Genomic DNA, 22,972 nt, shown 5'->3' on the forward strand with positions numbered 1-22,972 from the left:
CCAAGAACGCTAGCAGCAGATGCATCTTCATATGATTTTATGAGCAGTGCTCTCTTAAAATCAGCCAAAAGGAGACCAGAGACCTGTTGCATTCATTTAAAAAAAAAAAAGTCACAAACTGACCAAAGATATGCTCAAGTAGAAAAGAAAGTCTCTTGGGCCTGTGAAAAGGTCAGTGCATCTGTTTGGCTTGAATTTTAACATAGAAACAGACCACAAGGTCTTAGTGTCCCTGATGGGTTCAAAACCACTGGATGACTTTCCACCTGGGATTAAAAAATTCTGACTAATGGCTGATGTGACTTTCTTTTAGCATTCAACACATACCAGGGAAAGCACCCATAGCAGCAGACATTCTGTGTAGAACCCCACTGAGCAGCCACCAATGGAAGAAGAAAAGGCTTTAGAGGAAGAGGTCAGTCTTAATTACCGCACCTGCCAGCCAACTTCAGCAAATTAGAAATTAAAAACTAAAGGATGAAACTTTCCAGAAAGTGATTCAACTCTGCCAAAAAAAGGATTACGTCAAAGAAGTCCACTTCCAACAGCCTAGCATATTGACAGGACTGAAGTGACCTTCACAAAGCCTACGGGGTGTTTCTGAAAGGACAGCGCATTCTTACTTCTGTGGTACTTCAGAAAGAGATGCTTTCTGTGAGGGTCACCAAGGAATAAACAAGTGCAGGGCATGATCACAAGAATCCGTATGGTGGCCTGGTCTGACCAGGCAAATTCAGATCTTAGTAGATGGCTGAGAGAGATGTAACAAGGGAAAAAAACTCACCAGGACCATTACTCTCTACAAAGCTATCTGACAGGCCTTGGCAGTGGGTTGCCACAGATTCCTTTTTTCTGGAAAGGACACACCTACATTATTGTAAGTGATTACTTCTCCATATATATTGACTTGGCTATACTTACACAGACTTCATTCACACAGGCCTTCCAGAAACTAAAGTCAATTTTAAGGTCAGGCTTGACAAAGCCCTGGCTGGGATGATTTAACTGGGAATTGGTCCTGCTTCGAGCAGGGGGTTGGACTAGATGACCACCTGGGGTCCCTTCCAACCCTTATATTCTATGATTCTATGATTCAATATTTGCAAGATACAGAGTTCCTGAAGTCATCAGAGCTGATAATGGGCCTGAATTTAACTCTTGCACATTCCTAGCATTTGCACAGGACTTTGATTTTGAACATTACACTTAGTAACAAGAAAGAGGAGAGAGCACGACACATTTTTAAAAGACCTCTGCAAAAACCAGTGGACCCATATACAGCACTCCTGGCACATCAGTCAGTCCAGATGCAAACAGCATTATCTCCAGCAGAACTTCTGATGGGAAGACAACTAAGGATGCCTTTACCTGTGGCACCAGTACAGCTTAAAACTAAGTGGCCCAACCTGAAGGAATTTTGAAAACAGGATGCCAAATAAAAACTCAGCAACAACAAACCTTCAATGTTCAGCACAGACCAAAGCACTACCTGAACTGAGACCAGGGAAAAAGTTTGGCTCAAAAGCTCCCAGATATCTGGAACTTGGCAGAAACTCCCAGATTCTACTTACTCCAAAAAGATTTCTCTGTAGGAAATGGGTTCATCTTCCATATTTCCCAGTGTAGCAAAGGAAGCCCCCTTCACAGGGAACTCCTGCCAAAACTCAGCAGAAGTGAGAACATAGTCTGGAAGACTGATTAGACCCTTTGATGGGCCGTCTACCGCACACAGGACTTGAAGGGGTTAAGGTGGACAGGTGGGCCAATTAACTGCCCAGTCTGCACCTGGAGGAGGAGGGAGGGCAGTGATTAATTAGATGAGGCTCAGCTGGATGGAAACAGGAGGGGCCTGTATAAAGCCCGGTAGCTGGGAGCAGAGGCTGAAGGGAAGTCATTGACAGATACTCCCTGGGACGAGGGAACTTAGGCTGGCAAACCCAGAGATGGGGAAGAGTCAGAGGTGAGAAAAGCAGCAAGGGATGGGGTAGGGCAGAGTTTGGCAGCTGCTGCCGAGAGGTCCCCTGGGCCAGAACCCGGATTAGGGGAATGGGCTGGGTTCCCCTGCCAACCACTGGGGAAGTAGCACAGGCAGTGGAGAGTGGACTATCTGGAATCGTTTGCGCTGAAATACTTTGATACCTTGGAAGGGGGTAGCACATACCGTGATCTGGCCGGAGGGCCAGGTCACAAGGAAGGAGCACCTGGAGTTGCAGAGAGGGGTGGGGGGACCACCAGAGGAAAGCGCATCTCCGGGAGTGGAGCTAATCCCCAAAGCGGCTAGGAGGAGGTGTCCTAAGCAGTGTTAATGGGATAGAGTAGTGTAAATAGTTTAAGGAATTTTGAAGTTAGTTTTGAATTGTGTGTGAAGTTTTTTAATCTTATTATAAAGAAAGGGAAATGGAGTGGTTGTAGAGTTACCGGACAGGACCAACATGTGTTGCAGAAGGGAGTTTAATAAATGGGAAGCTTCCTGGTTAGGAGTTCTCTTGCTGCTACTCAAAGCATGGCTCTTTGTGTTTTAAGTCCACACGCTACAGTCTTGATACACATTTCTCTCTCTGGTAAGCTTAGATCCCACTCAGCATTCACCATCTTGACCAGTGCTGTTTTGCTCTGCACACACTCCTTTCCCCTTCCTGGTGCTGCTCTAGAAAGGGCCATGGTGGCTGCCATCTCCATGCTCACCAGCAAGCAGAAACCCCTTCCTCCCTCCCCACAGTGGTGCTGGGACATGTGAGATTGAGTTTGAGAGGTGATAAGTCTCCCACTCTAGAGAAGTGTCTGCTTTAATAATACCCTCTTCAATTTTTTGCCTTTCCTGGATCTGTTTTTACTTTACTTATATGTAGGATCAGGGCTACAATAGTTATACTGGCCAATCCTCCTTATACCAGCAAAAACACCTATACCGGTTCCCTGAGCAAAATAAGTTATACTGGTAAGCAAAGCACTTTTATGTTAGTACAACTGCATCTATGTTCACACTCCTGCTTAGACTGTAAAATCTCGGGGGCAGGAACCATCTGCTTGCTCTGTCTCTGCACAGTGCTTAGCACGAAGGGATCCTGGTCCGTGGCTAGAGCTCCTAGGCGCTATGGTAAAACAAATATTGGCCAACATTGTTACACTGGCAAAGGTTCTAGTGCAGACCTGAATTAGAAATTTTCTTCTCATAATCTAAATGATGATTTCTTTTGAAAAATGAATGCTTCTTTTTGTGAGCTGCCTAATCTGATTCTTTGATTAGTGGGTATCAAATTCTACAGACTTTACTCAGAAAAGCTCTTAATTTACTTTAATAAGGCTCCTACCTGAATAACAATTAGTCACTGCAGGATTTGGCCTTGAAGCATTAAGAGAATAAAATCGTATGCAAAAAGCAGCAAGCCTTACAAAGACAAGCCCAAGCCACAAAATCTATATCTTAACTTCACAGAGCCCATTTCCTAAGGGTTTGGTTCAGTCCCTTTTTTTATCTGAAGGTCAAGAATCAAAAACTGCAGTTCAAACAAGGCATTGTTAGTTCAGTCTAGATTTATTTCTAACCAACAGGAAAGATGTTTGCTGTTACAGCTTTGCTAATTTTTAAAATGTGTGGGGTATTTCTCAATTGTATTTACATTGTAGTACCAGCCCTCTTCACAGTGACCCTGAAAGTGTGTGCTAGATCTTTTTGCATTGCTTCCATGCTGAATCTTCTAGTCCATGTTCTCTCTGTACAGCAGTCATAAATTCCAGAGACTTTTTATAAAGCTCTTGGCCTTCTTGAGAGAAATAAAGAAATAGCAGTGAACTTCCAATCTCTCTCTGACAAAGGAAATCAAGCATCCTGATAAGGTCAGGATTGAGCTATAGACTCTGCTATATATCAAACTCATTTCAAACCCTTTTATCAGTGCTGGTGGAATGGCTAGGCAATTAGTTTCTAAGAGGCTTAGTTATCGGGTCATCTCTCTGTGTTGTATTTTGTTCACCTGTCTACTGCTACTGTACAGTCTATCAGCATTCCTTTTTTCTGATGTCAAAAGATGTAAGGAGTATTTTTAAAGGTTAAAAAATAAAAGGAATAATATAAAGCAGTCAGCCTAAAAGCTTAAAATCAAAGGGAGGCAGTCAAAATCTATAAACTCGAGACATGACTGACCTTAACGTGACTCTCATCTGATAGGGAAAGTACTCCTAAGTGTAGATATCCAGTTAAACAAACAGAGAAGTATTAAGAAAAATATCCTGAGGCCCTCCTCAAAATCATACTGTTTGTATGCTCCCTCTGCTGCTGGAGCATCCTCTGCTCCTCTACTTTCATCTTTGACTTAGACCTCCTATTTGCCTCTCTTCTCCATAGCCTGGGTGTAATACTTGAACTTACCATCTCTTCCCAAATGTCATGTGTCTGCAAATATGCCCTTCTCCATTATTGCTCACTTATACAACTTGGACTACGTCTTTGAAATCCTCATCCATGCCATCATTTCTTCTCACCTTGAGTATGGCAGGTCCCTTTCCTGTGGTCTTCTAACATTCCAGGCTGTGCAGAATGCTCCTGTCCTCTTTTTTTTGTGACAGTCTACCTCACTGTATCCCCCAAACAACACCTAATTCATTTAAGTGTTCTGTTAATTGCTATTTTTGTTTCTAGAAAACCTTCCTGACAGCTGTTGTCTGTCTCTCTTCATCCTTGCACATCCTGGTGAAATTCTGAGCTGCATCTCTAAGGGGTTGTCTAAATGAGAAAATTAAGGAAAGTGAAGGCAAATCAACTAAATTTGTGCAGTCAGTGCACATAAGTTAAAGTGTGTTTTCCCATTAATGAAAGCATCCACATTGGGTGGGGAAGCTGTGGGGCCTAAGGTAGCTTTCAGCCATCTCTGCACCCTCCTGATCCTGGGCTGCTCTGGGGTCCCTGGTGTAACTTAAACAGCTCTGGGGGCTGGTCTAATGGTATGTCTAAACAGCAGATTAAATCTAAGTCCATGTGACCTGTGCTTGCAAACCTGTTCTTTCCAAGCTTGTTTTGGAGCATTCACATTGCATGGCTATGCAAATTTCATATCCATCCATGCCTGTGAGTCTCTATTATGACATGCAGGGACATGTTAGATGCTGTGGGGTGTATCTCCTGGTTCTTGTTCCCTTTGCTAGCTGTAGCCTCTCTAGGGCTTGGTTGATAGGATATTGTTTGAGAACTTTTGTGTGTCATATGACACTTGACCATAAGTGCTCATTCAGCTAGGCTGTTTTGGGTCTGCATGCTCTGTGCAACTGGAGTCAGCAACATGCATCCAGGAAGACTCTTCCCTGTTTATGATTTCACTGCTATTTCAGGATTCAGGCAGACCATGTGTGAAATGCTGGTGGATACTTTGGCAGTGGTATCTGCTCTATCGAAGGCAGCTCTCGGGGTGGGGATGGGGAGGTAGAACCATGGCATCTGCAACCTGGTTGATGCAGCTGATGCCTGCTGTTATGGCCACAGATGCCCCATATGTAGATTGGTTGTTCTGAAGCAGGGCCACTAGCACAGACTGATGGGACTGTTAGCGGCTCCAGACCTGTTGGACACAGAAGCAGATGTTCCTGGGCCCATGTGAGTAGCTTGTCCTGACCTTCTGGCACCAGGACATATGCATGAGGGGGTCCATGCTGGTCCACAAGCAGGTAGGTCACTATAGCAACCTCGGAAGCTGGGTACCCTAGACTATTACAGGTCTGCAGCTAACCAGTTGTTGGGGTTGTGGTGGTGAAGTTTTGTGAGGTGATCAGGACTGTGATTTTTACCTAAAGATGGTGGGTAAACAATGTTCCTGAAATAACTGCCCTCTTTAAAGAATGGGCTTCCCAAACTGTTCTGGGACCATCAGTGGGACTCGTATGCCTATAACTTGTCCACTACAAAGAACATATGAATATGTCAACTGCAAAGAGTACTACTCTGGGTATAGTTGACCACAGAAGCAGGTTCCTGGGCATTAATGCGCAATGTACTGGCAAGGTGAATGATGCCAGAGTTTTCAGAGATCAGGACTTTATCTTCATGCACATGCACCTTATTTCCTCCACATGACATTGTTATGAATGGAGTCTCTATCCCTTCTCCACTGTTATTCTAAGGGACACTGCCTACCCCCTTCTGCCTTGGCTTATGAAACAGAACCCTGACCTAAAAGGGTTGGACAAAAGAGAGCTCAGTTACACACTCCAGTAGCTGTAGTACAGGGAGGAACATCTGGAAGGTTGAAGTCAAGATGGCACTGCCTTCAGAATTGCCAGTGTTCCCATTATTGTGGTCTGCTCTTCACTCTCAAAGTCTGCAAGGCAAAAATAGAACCATTTAACCAGGAGTGGATTCAAGACCCTGGACTGCAGAAATAGTACAACTGAATGGTGCACCTTATCATTACTGGGACAGGATCCTGCCACATAAGGGAAATTAGGGATGTCTTGTGTGCCCACATGATGGGTTTGCAAGGTGCTATCAGTAAAGGGGAATGAAGTAATAAAGTTAGCCCACAATTTCTGGGGCCAATGCAATTTATGAATTTAATAAAACCCATATAGTTCATATATAGCTTATGTACTACTGTCATGGAGTGAGATTTTTATGAATTTAATGAAATCTGTTCATGTAAGCTTGGGACTTGTTGTGAGCAAACAAAACACTTTATTTGAAATGAATGTAAATAACAATTAAAAAAACCTTATAGGTAGAACAGCTGTCATCAAGAGGCAAAAGACAGAAAAACAAACAAACGTGAAAAACTGTGATACTCTAGTCTATACAGTGCCTCTGCTACAATCTCACTGTTAGTGGAACTGTATATTCCCCATGTTCTTGTTCTCCTTCCCCCTTCTGGAGCATTTTGCACATGTAGGGCATGATAGCCCAGGGTGGATAGTCCAGCCTTGGAGCGCCTCCTGCACAGAGTACATTTGGTTGTTCCATCAACTGTTCGCTGCTTAGATCATGGACCAGTCAACCACAGAATTATCCACTGGCTGCATAGGCTGCAGGGCATGGTGCAGACTCAGTGCATATATCTTGGACAGGAGGGAGTTGCAGCTAAAAGCAAAGCAGAGCTGGCTTTGGGGCCTGTAGTCTGGCAGCCATGAAAGTGAGCAAACTTTTGAAAAGTCCCTGTAGCATGGCATGCGCTCACCGCCATGGTACCTCCTGCGGGTTACCTTGGAACTAGCTCATCCCAGCCTTGGAGCGCCTCCTGCTGGCTGGTGTCTCCTTACCGATACCTGCTTCCTGGTCAATCTCCATCACTGTACTTCAGGCCCTGCATCCTTCTCTGGGGTACTGCCCTGCAGCAGTGCCCCCAGACTTGGGGTCTTCCCCTCCCTGGGGGAACCTCAATCCTCTAAGCCCACCTTGCCTCAGTGACCCACTGCCAGTCTTCATGTAGCCCCTCACCTCAGGGGCAAACTGCAGTCTAAAATGGCCCCACATAATCAGCAAGGGGTTTGGACCTGCTGCCTCTTCCTTCCCTGGCTGCCTCCCCACAGCCCTAGTACCTCCTCCAGCCCTGAAAGCAAGGCCTCTGCCTGGGGGTTTGCCAGGCTGGAGCTCCCCCTGCCCTTCCCCAGCACTGTGCTGTCCATGGTACCCTTTTCTCTATCAGGCAGCCAGGTCCATCTCTCTCCCAGCCTGGAGAGAGACAGACTACCCCTTCTGGTCTGTTCTCTTTTATACTGGCTTAGCCAGCTCTGATTGGCTGCCTCCCGCCTCTTCCTAATTGGCTTTCAGCCTCAGCCCCCTCCAAGGGCTGGCTTTTAACTCTTTCTGAGCTGGAGCGGGGTGACCTCCCCACTACAATCTTTCTGCTGCACTCTGTCCTCCTCCCTAAACCTCTGGTCATGTTCCAGGAACTGTGTGGCCGTTCTCGCCTCATGATGAGTTGCCTTCTCCCTCTGCAACCTTCTCTACTCCCTCACTGGAACTCCAGCTGTTCATCCACCTTGGCCAAGATGCCTGCTGCACTTTGTCCCTGATTCTTTTTCTTTTTCCGTGTTGTCTGTGTTTGCTCCCATAGGCTTCTCATTCCTTGTCTCTGCCCAGCAGAGTTGGAAGGGCCTGTCATTATTGTCTGACCATGTGTGTGGTGTGTGGGGGGGATTTCTACCTTTTTTTTTCATGGCACTGCATCACTGCAAGGTCACAGGACGATACTTTTGATCATTTTGGTTTTATTTTATTCCTCCTTGATTCACTGACCTACTCAGAAGCAAGCTACAATCTAAGCCAAGGCACATTATGGTAAAATTAACATAATGAGATTTTTATAAATGATTTTAATTTATTAGTTCTTTTTCCCATGATAGGATGAGTGTTCCTAATAAGGGTCCTGTTACTAGCTTCAGTCCTGCCATCCTTTCAGACAGGACAAGGTCTTTGAATACATTGATCTGCTTAGAGGTGCCTGACTGGAGGCAAGAACTCCTACTCCAGGCAAGCAAAGGAGATTTTTTTTTGGTGACTGGTGACTACAAGCACATCTACAAATGGAAAGGTCTTGGGGCTACAGAGCAGAAGAAGCATACTACCATGCCATGTGTAATACTTATTTTTCTGGACGTAACCCAGAAATCTCTCCCATTCTTACTAACTAATAAAAAAAAGTGTTTGCAACATACTAGACTCTACCTATAGTGCTTGTGCTGCTGCTGCTTCATCTGTGGGCTGCTCCCCAGGATGATCCCCAAAAAGGCCATCCAAATTGGCCCAGGATGTGCTGGTCTGAATGGATAGCTTGATCTGGGCCCAGCGCCAGCAGTAAGGCCCATTCAGGGGCCTACTCCACAGTTTCGAGCAGTCGGTCAAATTCTTCATGGTAGGGCCAAGTAGCCAGGGAGTTACTGGGGTATTGTTTCCATTCTTCACTTACCATTAGGTGGCCTTGAGGCTCTTGACTTACTCCTTGGACTTACTACAGGTCAAGTGGATCCCCAGTGCAACCAGATTCCTTGATAAGTCAGCCTAACCATGCTTATTTCTTGCCAAGGCCATGAATCTAGCTTTCCTCAGAACATATACTGCGTAGCATCTTTCATGTGTTCTTCTGGCCAACTCAGGGCTGGATAAATGCAGGCGTTTTAGGGGCTGCAGCCCAGGCCCTCAGGCTAAGGGGGACCCCGCAAAAACAAATCCATAATTATATACAATTCAGTGGTCACCAACCCGTAGATCACAATCTTTGGGTTACTAAAAGTCCAGTGGCACAGCAGAGATCAGGCAGGCTGCCTGCATGCCGTGGCCCCATGCTGCTCTCGGAAGCAACTGGCTGCTGGCACATCTCTTCAGCCCCTGCGGGGGGAGGAGGTGGCTCCACGTGCTGTGCTGTCCTCACCCCAGCACCGTCCCTGCAGCTGCCATTGGTTGGGAACCAGCCAATGGGAGCTGTGGGGGCGGCACTTGCGGGCACGGGCAGTGCACAGAGACACGCGGTCCCCCTTGCTTCTGACAAGTAACATCACAATTCCTTTTATTATTGTAACTTTTAAACCATACTGTTTATCTCTGTAAAGAAATTGGCATTATAGCTTGACACTAGCGAGAAGGAAGTTGCTACAGTGTTGACTGTGCAGGAAATAACATTCACTGATGTCCTTGTGATGCTGCATTAACAAACTTGCTCTGTGTATAGTAACAGGTTATGTTCCACAAACAAAAGTTGTTAAATACAGCTGTCACAGGGTGGGATGGCCTTTTAAGGGAGGTGGGCTTAGTCTCGCCTGTGACTAACTAGCTACCCCCCAAGGTAATGGGCTTGGACATAGAGGAAAAGTTAGTCTGTTTGGCTCAACTGAGAGAGAGGCAGACCCCTACCACAGTGATGCAGGGTCCAAGTGGACCAAATAAGGGGTTCTTCACTGCAACTGGGTGAAAGGGGCTGGGGAGATGCAGTGAGGGGTTCGAATAGAAGCCTTAAGAGGCTTGAGGAAATGCTAGGGAGCAGGATCTGGGTTTTGGAAAGAATTGTTGAGCCCAGAAAGGGGGTGAAGAAGTTGTAGAGTCAGGGAAAGACTTGTTTTTATTTAAGTTGGTGTTGGCGGTGTTTTAATAAATAGACCCCAGGAAAGGGTGGTGTTTTTGCTTACAAGAATCTGGCTGCAGTTTTTGGAAACTCCCAACAAAGGAAAACTGAAGCAGCGGCAGGGTTCAATGCTGGTCTGGGCATTACCCTGTAATGACTAACAAGGAAATTTCCTGCCACATCCTAGGGAAATCTTTGAATTAAGTTGAAATACCTTTGGGGGTACATTGTATTAAATGAAGGATTTATGTATTGTGGGCTGGCATTGTAGGTGACCCTTTTGAGGGGAGATATGTGACAGATGTGAGACCTACATTGAACAATGTGCCATACAAGAATGAACTTTTGGAACTAAATGTGTTAACTGGTTTCCCTAGAAAATATCTGGGGGGAAGTGAATGCAAATTCCCGATCTCTGGTATGCAAAACCCCAGCCTTTTGTTGTTACGCCCTGAAGAGTGGGCCATTGTGATCTGATTACTTGTGACATGAGGACAAGATCAAAGGTCCAAGCTGTATAAAGGAAAGACTAAACTAGTCATAGAATCCTAGAAACGTGGGCTGGAAGAGACCTTGAGAAGTTTTCATGTCCAGCCTCCTGCACTGTGGCAGGACCAAGTAAACCTACATTATCCCTGGCAAGTGTTTGTCCAACCTGTTAAAAATTTCCAATAATGGGCTAGGGTTGCCAACTCTGTTTGGATCTATTCCGGGAGGTTTCATCACATGACATAATGGCAATAATGACTGACCTACTGTACTCTAAAACTCATTCACTGCAGAGCTATCATTTTGCCTTTGGTGGAGATAAGGAGCATCATATGAATCATAATGTCACTTCTTAAGAACAAACAGTATTGCAAAATCGCCGGTTGTAATCATCATATTTTCTTTTTCCTTTATGTCGCTTTTCCTGGTGACGGTTGAGGCTGCAGCGTGGAGAGTAGGGAGGACCGGACCTCCCTTTTCTCTGCTACAGGTTTTCAGCTCCTCCTGGGGGATTCTCCAGCATTCCCAGGCCACCTGGGAGATATATTCCCTCCACCATGTCTTGGGTCAGCCTAGGGGCCTCCTCCCAGTGGAATGTGCCCGGTAGAGTTCCAAAGGAAGCCTCCCAGGGGGCATCCTTATCAGGTGCCCAAATCACCTCAGCTGGCTCCTCTTGATCCGGAGGAGTAGCAGCTCCACTCTGAGGCTCTCCTGAATAGAGACATCCCTCACCCTGTCTCAGAGAATAAGCCCAGTCACCCTGCAGAGAAACCTCATTTCTATCACTTGTACCAGCAATCTCATCCTTTCAGTCATTACCTATAGTTCATGACCATAGGTGAGGATGGGGATGTTGATTGACCTGTAAACAGAGAACTTCATCTGAGAACTCAGCTCCTGCTTCACCACCACAAGATGGGTACAGCACCCGCATCACTGCTGCAAAAAACTCATTGATTAGACTTAAAATCAAATGTTATTGTATTTGTCTTTATAGAAGTTGGGTCTTCCCTAGTGGAATGTCTTTACTCACAGCTTTCTTTCTTTCTTTCTTAAATCTTTACTTCAGTTGGGCTTCATGCTGCTTTCAGCAACTCCGGAGGCTTTTTGACATATTCATAAAAGTCAGCACATGACATAGTGTAGTTCAGTTGCATGGGCTTTCACAACACTTTTTCACTCAGCCTGTATCTTTTCTCCAAAGTTGAGTCATTTAAGCTGGAAACCATTTCAGAGTAGGCCTTTGATACTGGAACTGAAAGTGTGAAAGACACGAGTTTAAACATTTGGCCGTTTCCACTTTCTGGTATTTATTTGAAAACTTCTACCCATCTCTGATCTATTTTTTTTGCTCCTTTGAAATTATTTCTCATCTTATTTGCTATAAAATGCAGTAATTACCATACAGCTTGTCAAAATCAATCACCATTCAAAGAACTTCAGCTAACTTCTCAAGATCAGACCATTTTATTTTTGTCCAGTGAGAGGACTGACGTTTGTCTGAAAACAGATGTGTTGAAATCATACCATTTCTCAAGATTTGCAGTGCATCTCAACAATGCCTTACCTGCTTCCTCCTTAAATTTCCTCATATTAAATGGAGAAACATGGCACAAAATAGCCTAAGCTGATCTTCCATTGAACTTGTCCTCTCTTTTTTTTTTTCTTCTCTTTAGTTTAGAAAGAAGACCTTCCATGACATAATCTAATTCTGTACAGCTGGCATTGCTGCATTCTAGCTTTTTGAGTGCTTCATAAAATATTCCCATCAGGTTATGCAGAAAGTAAATGTAACAACAAGAGAGAGACTCCTGCTCATCCTCACTGAATGTTTCCCATAATCTTCCCCCTCTGATATGAAATATGCCTCTAGTGCAGGCTAGCATCGTAAAATTCATTCTATTGCAGGCCGAAGAGACAACCACCTAGTTCCTTATACTCTATTTCTATAAACTTGAACAATGAACTGAGCGATTCTGTCTTTTTAGCAGGGGAACAGAACTCACTATATATGTTCAGCACAAGACTTTCAACGTAAAACTCAAAGCTTTCATACTATTTTTAATACAGTTATGAATTACCTGGCATTTGCATCCAACCTGAATCATTCTGTCATTCAGTTGTTTAAGCTTCTGATAAAATGACCTGTTTCCCAAAATTAACACTGGCATTATCAGCTACGTAAGATGACACACAGTTTATAGTAAGACTGTGGTTTTTTTTTCTATAATATTTGAAATGCATGAAGCAATAGCCTCACTTGTCTTGTCATTGTGGTAAAAATCAAGCAAGCCATGTTTCATCCCTTTTGCCTTGGAAAAATAATGAACAGTTACTGGGAAAAACTTCCTATTTCCCGTATTAGAGGCATCCAATCCAACTGGGGAAAAAAACAACCCTGCTAATTCAAGATTAAGCAAAAGTTCTTGCAATTTTGGTGCCAAAACATTCTCGGTAGTACAAATTGCTTTTGTGTGTCCACAAAACATTTTTCTTGCAATTCTGAATCTGGTAGAAACTTTGCAAGCATTTTGTTACCACAGTCTTGAGTAACATAACTTAAATAATGATCCGTGCCATGTAAATTTCTCCAATTTCTGCTACCATCACTAGATTTCCTTGATGTGTCCTTTTAGTTTAAATACATAAATAAAAAGGATGTAATCTGAAGTGCTTGTTTTTGATTTTTTTTCAGATTCCTTGTGTCTTGTACATTCTGCATGGATGTTAACAGCTTGTCTCCCTTCATATTTAATGGAAAATGCTTAACGACACAAAATGCATTCTGCTGTAAATTCATTGACTTTGAAGCCAGTTTTTAGTCAGTCTCTACACCAGTCATTAGTCTAACAAGAATAGAACTTTCCGTTTTTACAGTACCTTTGGAGCTGCTATGTTTTTGAAGAGCCCTCACCATCATCCATTTCTCTATTTTTGAAAGTGCGAGGCAGTTGCAGTGTAGTGTAGACTAAAGAGATGAGAGCCTGTGTGCATGTGTGTATCAGTTATGGTGCACAGACTAGTTCATGACATAGTCACAGCCACAAAAGGTAAAGAAATGCACTCACGGTGCAACTGTTGGGCAGGCAAATGCATGTTACCATGGTATATTAAACACCAGCTTGCATATTTTATAAATCAGATTCAACATTCAATATTAATTTTCAGAGTGCCCTAATATTTATCTGCCGGGTCACTCTTATCAGACTCCTGGAGATTTACTTCCTGGAGACTCAAAGGCAATCCTGGAGGGTGATGGACATTCCACAACCTCCCTTGAAAGCCTATTCCAGAGCTTAACTACCCTTTTCTAGTTAGAAAGATTTTCCTAATATCTAACCTACATCTCCCTTGCCGCAGATGAAGCCTATTACTACTTGTTCTACCTTCAGTGGACATGAAGAAACATTGATCACTGTCCTCTTTATAACAGCCCTTAACATATTTGAAAACTGTTATCAGGTCCCCACTCCTCAAGGCTAAACATGCCCAATTTTTTTTTTAACCTTTCCTCATATGTCAGGTTCTCTAAACCTTTTATCACATTCTCCTCTAGACTCTCTCTCCAATTTGTTCACATTTTTCCTAAAGTGGAGCACCCAGAATTGGGGACACATTCCTACTGAGGCCTTACCAGTAGAGAGGGACATTTACTTTCCCTATATTACATATGACAGTCCTGCTAATTCTCCCAAGAGAAATATTAGCCTTTTTTCTTCTTTTTTTTCTTCTTTGAGTATGGTCTTTCAACCAGTTGTGCACCTGCCTTTTAATAATTTAATATAACCACATTTCCCTAGTTTGCTTATGAGACTGTCATGAGAGACTGAGACTGTCAAAAGCCTTGCTAAAATCAAAATATATCATATCTATTACCTCCCCCTATCCACTAACCCTGTCAAAGAAGGAAACTAAGTTAGCTTTGAACTATTTGTTCTTGATAGATCCATGCTGGCTATTCCTCATCCTATTATGCTCTAGGTGCTTACAAATTGCTTATTTAATAATTTGTTCTAGTATCTTTCCAGGTATTGAAGTTAGGCTGACTGGTCTATAGTTCCCCAGGTCCTTTTTGTTCCCATTTTGAAAGATAGGTACTATGTTTTCCCTTCTCTAGTTTTCTGGGACCTCACCCATCCTCCATGAGTTCTCAAAGATAATTGCTAATAGTTTGGAGATTGCGTCAACTAGTTCCTTAAGTACCCTAAGGTGAATTTCATCAGGCCTTGCTGCCTTGAATACATCTAACTTATCTAAATATTGTTTAACCTGTTCTTTCTGTATTTTGGTTTGCATTCCTTCCCCCTTGTCGTTAATAATAACTGTGGTTGAGTTTCTATCTGGTCTCCATTAATCTTAGTGAAGACTGAAGCAACATAGACATTAACACCTCAGCTTTTTTGACATCATCAGTTGTTAGCTCTCCTTCCCTGCCAAGTAAAGGACCTACACTTTCCTTCATCTTTCTCTTGCTCTTAATGTATTTAAATAGCCTCTTCTTATTCCCTTCCATGTCCTATGGTAGGTGTAACTCATTTTGTGCCTTCACCTTTCTGATTTTTTTTTGTCCTTACATGCTTATGCTATTCCTTTGTACTCCTCCTTAACAACTTATCCATATTACCCACTTTTAGTAGGATTCCTTTTTGATTTTCAGGTCATTAAAGAGCTCCTGATGGAGCCATATCGGCCTCTTACTATTCCTCCTATCTTTCCTTTGCATTGGGACAGTTTGCAATTTCTCGGGAGAATTAGCAGGACTGTCATATGTAGTATATGGGAAGTAATTGTCCCTCTCAAGAGAGGTGATGGCTGAGAAGCTGGGAGCCAAGAGTGGGTACCCTTGGTGGGCCACAGAGGGGAAATACCAGTGTAGTTGCCCTGATTTGTGAAATATACTGTTATATGTTGTAACGGATTTCTTCAAATAGGATAGGCTTTCTGTTCGTACAAAATGACGGTATTCTCCCAAACTCATCACACAACCAGCCTACATCTATGTAGAGTGCCAAAATGAGACTGGGCAAATTTTTTTGAGACCATTCCTTTTTTTTGTGCGTTCTTTGATCAGCGTTCAAATAGTTAACAATGTTGACATTTAAACCATCATCATTAGGCATCACAGTGAAGATAGTGGGGCTTTAAAAAAATAAAACTATTTTAGGCTGTCTAAGGTCTCAGGCACCTAACAGTGCTACAACAGTTTATTTCATGTATTGGGAGTTCTTTGCAATCATAAGTGCTACAGACTTTTCATTTAAAATGAGAGCTTAGATTCTAGAGCACAAGATGTCCTTTTTCCTGGTGGCTGACAAATTGCTGTCCTAGCCCAGTCTGAAGCTTCATAATGATTGACAACTGAAATGAATGTTGAGAAACTCTTCATTCTCACAGAAAATAGAGAAATTGCTCTACTGCACAAAATTAGAACAGTATTGGTCCAAATAGAAAATACTTTAATAGGTTTGCATCTTCACTTATTACAGCATAATATATTTATAAGCTATAGTGGACCCCTTTTGTGTTTGGAAAGTGAGCATTAAAGATTCAAACAACTGCCAGCATTGTGGTAAATCTCCAGGGTCCCCATTATATAAGCTGTCAAGTTGTCTCCAGACTGAGACTTTCTGGAAAGATGCATACACCAGCACTAGTTTCATATTAAAACCTCCCATTATCTTTAAACCCAACACACACAATTCAGGTTTAATTTCTTCAAATCTAGAGATTTCTGATTCACAGGAATACTGATTTCTCTTTTTTTTTCTTTTGATTACAAAATGACTGACTGATTCTTCAAATGTGCAAATTGTTCTTTCCTCTGATCGCTCAGCACTGATAAAAAAAACTTCAGTGTGGGGTCTGCTTTTGAAAGAACTGTGTATAGAAAAATATATATAATGAATGATGGTCTTTTCCTGAGTGAATGTATTCATACATATTTGAACCCTTAATTTTGTGTTGCTTGGAGGATATTAGATTGCTTGAAAAGAGTATCTACAGATCAGATACTCTGTCAGAACGACTAATAGCATTGGTAACTTTTGCATCACATCTGCTGCTGCTTTCTATGCATTTTCCTTCCACATGCTGCTCTCTGGCATCTTTTACTACTTTAATTTAGGTGTATAATAACTGTACATCAGTACTCTTACATAATTTTAACTACATATTAAAATAACTTCCAGTATATAATTACACTTCTGTTTTGTGTATGTAACTTGTTAAGCAGCACAATATAATGGCAAAATATACTACTAGCAAAAACATGCTGTGTATTTTTGACCATAAAGGGCCCAACTTGATAAAAAGCTGTTCCAATTTTTCAAGCACAAATGCCTAGAATCTAGTTGTATTGTTATCTGATTGCTTGTTTGTAAATCAGACCTTTAGTAATATTTACACCTACAACTTTGACTTTCGCCAACCATAGCAGCACAATTGGAAGCAAAATTTTGGCTCCTTTATAATGTAGCTCATAAACATGATTCATAGTAATTCTAATCGAGCAAGCATGGAACTAACAAAACTTCTAGGAACCAGGAAACCTTTTTTATTTGCATTTCTCCTGCCCGTCTGTCATAAATATAAAGGGAAGGGTAACCACCTTTCTGTATACAGTGCTATAAAATCCCTCCTGGCCAGAGGCAACATCCTGTTACCTGTAAAGGGTTAAGAAGCTCAGCTAACCTGGATGGCACCTGACCCAAAGGACCAATAATGGGACAAGATACCTTCAAATCGGGGAGGGGGGGGGTGAAGGTTTTTGTTTGTGCTCTTTGTTTACGTGGTTGTTCTCTCTTGGGACTGAGAGAGGCCAGATAGAAATCCATCTTCTCCAACCCATCCTAATCCAAGTCTCCAATATTGCAACCAGTATAGGTAAGCCAGGCAAAGTGGATTAGTTTATGTGAATTTTCCTTGTGTTAAGAGGGAGGTTTATTCCTGTTTTCTGTAATTTTAAGGTTTTGCCCAGAAGGGGATCCTCTGTTTTGAATCTGAATACCCTGTAAAGTATTTTCCATCCTGATTTTACAGAGATGACTTTTATTTTATTTTATTTTTTTTTAAATCCTTTTAAGAACCTGACTGATTTTTCCATTGTTCCAAGATCCAGGGGTTTGGGTCTTTGATGATTTTGTAACCAATTGTTTAGGATATTATTCTCAAGCCTCCCCAGGAAAGGTGGTGTAGGACTTGGGGGGATATTTTGGGGGAAGACGTCTCCAAGTGGTCTCTTTCCCAATTCTTTGTTTAAAACGCTTGGTAGTGGCAGCATACTGTTCAAGGACAAGGCAAAGTTTGTACCCTTTGGGGAAGTTTTTAACCTCAGCTGGTAAGAATAAGTTTAGGGGGTCTTTCATACGGGTCCCCACATCTGTACCTAGAGTTCAGAATGGGGAAGGAACCCTGACACTATCATTTAATTATTACCAAATTTATCTGTTTATCTGACATGGCACTTTTCCAGTGCTATGGAGACATAGGTTTTCACTTTTGCTACATACATGTCTTTATATACTAAAGCAGCTCATAGCAAAGTTACTGTGCTAAAGCTGAACTTTCAAGTCCCAAACTAAAATCGTTGGACCTAATAGTAATAAATATGAATTAATCTGGTTAATGAGCCAAAATGAACAAAATCTAGCAGCTGCTATGATTTTAGACAGTCTTTTGAGCAAGTGAAATGACAATGTATTTTTCTTTTGTGGAATTTTGGGTTTGAAAATTTTACAAAAAAGGGACATTGCCATGTGTTTAACACCACAGGACCAAATTCTTCTCCATCATACTTGTGTAAAACTAGAGTAACTCCATTCATGTCAGATTTATACTAGTGTATGAGCAGACTATCACCCACAATAGTGGTTTGAAAATGGTAATACAATGGCTTTCGCTGTATTGTTCCATTAGTTAAAAATGCTTGCTTTTGCAGTGACAAGAAACAGTGATGTAGCAAATATTCCAAAAATAGCTAATTGAGATTGAGTACGTAAAACTACTTCCAAAATGTTAGTCATTAGAAAAAACAAATGTAGTTCTAAAAATATTTGCCAGTGTGATAATTTTGGAACAAAAGACCCTGGTGAACATATAATTCTGTCATACACCTGTCAGAGCTGGAACTGGTCCAAAGTCAACCAGACCTTTAGTAGCAGATGGTTCTCATTACTCTTACTACATGTTCCAAATGTGAGAAGATATTCTTAATGTTCATTTAAGTTGATGCCTAAATCATTACAAACATGCACACTGGAGCGGGTGATATTTGTACACACCAAACAGTCACCGATACGCTGATGCACCTGTCTGTAGAGTTAGGGAGCTATGTCCACATTAGCCATTTGATGGACCTAAATGCCAGTTTGAGCATCTTAATGTGGAATTTCAACCTCCTCTAAAGGTGCCTGGATTTGGAATTTGCACCACAGTATTGATCTAACATCCGTGTCTCCCTATATTTATCTCGATAAATTGGTGGCACTGGAAAATAAGATCACACTGTAGAGTTTTAGCCTGATACTGGCAATGTCTTCCTTAGCTCTTCTGCAGAAATTTGATTCAGTACGCCTGTAAATTGGCTTAAGTCGCCTTGCAGCTTTAATTTCCTCTGGGGCCGGGTGGCTGAGAATCAGGGAGCCATGTCTGGCTTCCCTTCATTCCCTCTCCTCCCAAAATAATGAAATGTCACCAGAGCTTAGTTGCAGTGGGAGACTCAAAACCAAAATGTCTTTAGGCTAACCTGAGGCTTGCTGCAAGCTGGAATTCTGAGATTGCTGCTTTATTCTTTTCTTTACAGCTAGCTAGTGCTGGGAACAGCATGAAGCAGTGTACTTGCTCCTATGATACGCAGTGCCTCTCTTTGCTGTTAAGTGATCTCCAGTGCCCAGTACCAAGAGGTGGTGGTTATGGATTCACTTCCCATCCTCAAGGGTGTGTGTTATTGTTTGGCTAACAAGAGTTTTTAATGGAACATGAACTCACTTCACAGCTATTACAGTGTGAGAGCCATTTAAGTACCTAAAAGACAAGCAACCCATTCTGCTTCCTTCTCCTCTCACAAAACACTGAAATGCTCCTACAGTACGAAAAGCACACACAGCGTATCTGTGACCTGGAGGTAGGGCTCTGGAGCTTTCACCAGCACTGTCAGGAGATGCTGAGCAGCTCTTGGCTTCTCCCAGCAGTGCTGCTTCAATCACTGTGACAGAAGTGAGGTGTCCAGAAAAGTCTGTGCCCTGCTGATGTATATAATGTAACTCACCTGCTTTTAGAACTGTAGCTCTTGAATTTTGAGGACCAGCAGCAGGAAGGAGCCTGGGATTTAGGTAATGGTCTGTTGCTGGACCTGTACAGAGAACAAAGCAGGGAGCACAGCCACAGATGCTCAGAAAAAGAGGCATTGGTCATTTGAGCACGTTCAGTGATTTCTTAATGTCAGTATAGCAGCCACTAATAAGGCCAGGCAGTTGCGCAGTATGGATCGCACACAGTACGTCTCACCTACAGACCAGAAGCAGAGCCAATTGGAGCTCAGTGAGAGAAAATATTTTAGGTATATATGACTATAGAGGGATTTGCAGAATCTCATCTCATTGACAGCTGCCTCTGTTGTTGTTTTTTTTCCACTCTATGGAAGTTCATTCAGAAGGCCTGGAGAACATGTTTGGGTTTCAAATTTGTAATATTTTGGCTATGGGTAAGCATTATTCCAGGTCTCACGTTTTGAGAAGCCATTGTAAAAATAATACATTTTAGTGTCTCGTGTATCTTATGGGTCTAGGGAGAGTGCTGGGAGAGGAGATTTTTCTAAGGAGCAACAAAACCTACGGAAGTCACGCATAGCTATTTGTTAACCATTTTAAATTTAGAGGAAAAGAGACTTCAGTGATGATTCTTTAAATCCTTCCTAATATGACTCAACTGGGATTACTGGGGAAGGATAGTGCCTTTCTAGGAGATTCATGGATTCCAAGGCCAGAAGGGATCATGGAGGTCAGACTAGATGATTACCTGGTATGACATATGTCCTAGAACTCCCCCAAAATAATTCCTAGAGTCCGGAGGATGGATGGATTATTTTATATATTGATGCCTCAAACCTGTAAGAGTTTGGATACTGTTAACCTTTCCTTTCTGACCACAGAAACTGTGGGACTGCCCTTAGCAGAAGATTGAGTGCTACTAACTAGAAGGATTTTGCACACCAGACTTCTGTTGGCTGACAAGGCAGATGTTTGAATATGGACTGAGAGGAAGCCCTTTCCGCTCCAGTTCTGAAGAATTCAAGAAATTAGTTGTTACTTTTTAGGCTGACTATGGAGTAGGAATCTGACCTGAAGAAAATTGGGAGGAGGAGGAGTGTGTTAAAACAAAGGCATGTAAATGTTATGCAGAGAATCTTAAATTGTGATAAAGATGGTGGTGTAAATCACACCATAAATGTGTGCTGTATAGAGAGTCTGTTTAAAATCTATACAGGAGGAAAACAATGGTAGTCTTATCTAATAGCTACTGTTGAAAAAGTTACTTTGGTATTTCAAGTGCTATTTAAAATGCTGGGATTGTTTGTGTTAAATGTAAATATTTGTCTAAGCAATTGTGTAACATTTTCTATTTGAAGGTGAGTAGGAGCTATTAATAAGATTTAAAGCTTTAATACAATGGCATGATGTTCAACATCACACAATGCTTTCTGAAAGCCCTGAAAAGTTAAACACTGTCATGCATCACAGGTCAGAATTCTATCAGAAATGTAGGAAGGGGATTGTAATAGTAGTTGTAGGCAACTTGCCCTGATATTAAGGCTACAAAAGCATTTGTGCTTCAATGAAGAAAATGCACACACTATGTTGGAAATAATGGTGCCACCTGGCACACGCAAGTGGAGTAGCAGGGAAACTACAAAGGAGTGTTCTCTCATATTGCTGCTCATAAAAGGAACACTCAACACTGTGTAATTAGGAGGAGGAAAACTGCTGTGGAAATGGAACAAAGTTTTAGGTGTGCTCACTGTACTTGAAGCTTCACTAGACTTTGCACCATTAGAAAGAGAAAAGTGGCTAAAGATTACAATGCAGGGAAGGAAATACAGCCCTCTTGACTTTATTCATTTAATGTATATCATTTAGAAGTAGGCTGCACAAAACATTGAATATTTCATGGCCGTGTCTGTCCATTTCCCCTCTGTCAGTGAATGTGGCTTATGTAGTGACAGAAATAAGTATCCATCTTTAACTAACACCCAGCTGTGCAAACCCAGCTTGCATCCAGGATCGCTAGTATATATTTGTTTCATTCCTGTTTGCATTGGCAAAAAGGAAATTAAATTTCCATATTTTTTCCAAGAAATGTATACTACAACCTGATATAAATTGCTGATATAAATTCATAGATTCATAGATATTTAGGCCAGAAGGGACCATTATGATCATCTAGTCTGACCTCCTGCACAATGCAGGCCACAGAATTTCACCCACCACTCCTAAAAAAGACCTCACACCTATATCTGTGCTATTGAAGTCCTCAAATTGTAGTTTGAAGACCTCAAGGAGCAGAGAATCCTCCAGCAAGTGACCCGTGCCCCATGCTACAGAGGAAGGCGAAAAACCTCCAGGGCCTTCCAATCTGCCCTGGAGGAAAATTCCTTCCCGACCCCAAATATGGCGATCAGCTAAACCCTGAGCATATGGGCAAGATTCATCAGCCAGATACTACAGAAAATTCTTTCCCGGGTAACTTGGATCTTACCCCATCTAAAAACCCATCACAGGCCATTGGGCCTATTTACCATGAATATTTAATTACCAAAACCATGTTATCCCATCATACCATCTCCTCCATAAACTTATCGAGTTTAATCTTAAAGCAAGATAGATCTTTTGCCCCCACTACTTCCCTCGGAAGGCTATTCCAAAACTTCACTCCTCTGATGGTTAGAAACCTTCGTCTAATTTCTAATCTAAATTTCCTAGTGGCCAGTTTATATCCATTTGTTCTTGTGTCCACATTGGTACTGAGTTTAAATAATTCCTCTCCCTCTCTGGTATTTATCCCTCTGATATATTTATAGAGAGCAATCATATCTCCCCTCAACCTTCTTTTAGTTAGGCTAAACAAGCCAAGCTCCCTGAGTCTCCTTTCATAAGGCAAGTTTTCCATTCCTCGGATCATCCCAGTAGCCCTTCTCTGTACCTGTTCCAGTTTGAATTCATCCTTCCAAATTAAATCTGGTACGTGCAATGAGGGCAATATTTAGCTTAATACCCTGATAGCCATTTTGTGTATTTCCTTTTTTGGGCCTAGTGAGTGTTTTGAGCTGTAGTTTGTGGGGAAAATACTGATCTGAACTCCAGTCTTGTTTTTGCTACCTTTGGTTCAACCCAGTTTTGTAGGGTCTGAAAGAAGGATGCGTTTATCCTGAATACAAATTTCCTCTCAGATGG

General features: G+C 42.2%; 1 long non-coding RNA gene across 1 annotated transcript; it reads right to left on the minus strand.

Annotated features, from left to right (window-relative positions):
* Positions 1 to 3,569: 3,569 nt before the first annotated feature.
* On the minus strand, positions 3,570 to 19,939 carry LOC142068443 (uncharacterized). Its single transcript, XR_012664274.1, has 3 exons — positions 19,792 to 19,939; positions 11,560 to 11,781; positions 3,570 to 6,308 (listed from the first exon to the last, which is right to left on the minus strand). It is a non-coding gene; the product is annotated as an uncharacterized LOC142068443 (long non-coding RNA).
* Positions 19,940 to 22,972: the final 3,033 nt, after the last annotated feature.

This window comes from Caretta caretta, chromosome 11 (assembly GCF_965140235.1).
Source record: "Caretta caretta isolate rCarCar2 chromosome 11, rCarCar1.hap1, whole genome shotgun sequence".
Taxonomy (NCBI): Eukaryota; Metazoa; Chordata; order Testudines; family Cheloniidae; genus Caretta; species Caretta caretta.